Consider the following 1,335-nt stretch of genomic DNA (forward strand, 5'->3'; position numbering starts at 1 on the left):
CTTGTTGAGATAAACCTGATTGGATGGGACACAGTAAGGCAACAGCAACACCACTTCGAGGGCAAAAGGATGTGTAAATATGGTGTGTGGGTGTGTGTGTGTGTGTGTGTTACTTGTTGCCGGTATTTGGTTAAATAATTGCAGAAAAAAGCCCAAATCAGATCATTTGTCAGATTTTTTTGCATTACAAGATTTGAACATTTCAGTAGTCCGTACATCTCAATTGAAACTAATTCAAAGGTTTTATTTATCTTGTGCGTGACACCATAGTTGAGTCCCAGAACATTTACCATAGATATTGGTACTTATCACAAACTTTCCCTAGTAGCGTGCATATATTCCCCCAATTCCCAGGAATGCATAAAATGTTGCAATGACAACTGACTGGAACTGTGGCATGAACAAACAACACAACGACCTGTGGACTTTATTTTTCTCTGTGAGTCATTGAATTTAATGGGGGAAAACTTGTGACACATTTAACCGCAAGGCACTACTGCATAGTTCCCAATATTTATGATTTACTTATTATAAGATACAAAAAGACATATCAGGTAACTTGGGGACGGAAACCCGACCATTAAAAAGCATCTTGAAGAATGACGAATTCACAAGCATTTCCTCGGAAAGGATGCTTCTAATTATACAGAGCTTACGGTAAAAGATCCCAATTCCATTAAGTACCTCCCTATTTCCAAACCAACAAAGCTGTATGTAAAAAATAAGGGGTGTGGGTGTTGCCGATTGTTTTTTTTTTTTACATATTTATCTTTTCAGGTGGTAAGCCACAAATAATGACATGTTCATTTCACCCATGATTAGAGCTTCTAATGATTCCATTAATTGTCACTTGTTTTTTCAAAGTGCACAATAAAATGTTCTGCATATCTAACTATCAACTCATTTGACAGTTTTGCCGTCGTCTTAGTTCATTTAGGCACTGTCAAGCATGTTTTTCATGTTGCCTCCAGGCAGAATGGTGCAGAGCTGCAGCGCCCTTAGTGGTAAACCCAAATATGCTCCATTTTATACTTGTTTACCATCAATTGGAGCTCACGTGTTATTGTATGACAACCCCCACTCCGCAGCAGAGCAATGAGATCATTATTTGATAACACGATTATAATCATCCTGATCATCTCAACAAAATATTCACGTCGACATTTTTCACACCTTGATTGCAATTTAAAAAAAAAAATAACAATGACAATAACATAAACGTAAATATTGTACTGCAACATCCACAACATGGACAAACAAAAAGAACAATGCAAATACAAATACAGCAATAATACAATAAAAAACTAAATGAGACGCGTTTGTGCAGTTACGGCG

This window comes from Syngnathus leptorhynchus, chromosome 5 (genome assembly GCF_054491065.1).
Source record: "Syngnathus leptorhynchus isolate UIUO chromosome 5, UIUO_Slep, whole genome shotgun sequence".
Lineage (NCBI taxonomy): Eukaryota > Metazoa > Chordata > Actinopteri > Syngnathiformes > Syngnathidae > Syngnathus > Syngnathus leptorhynchus.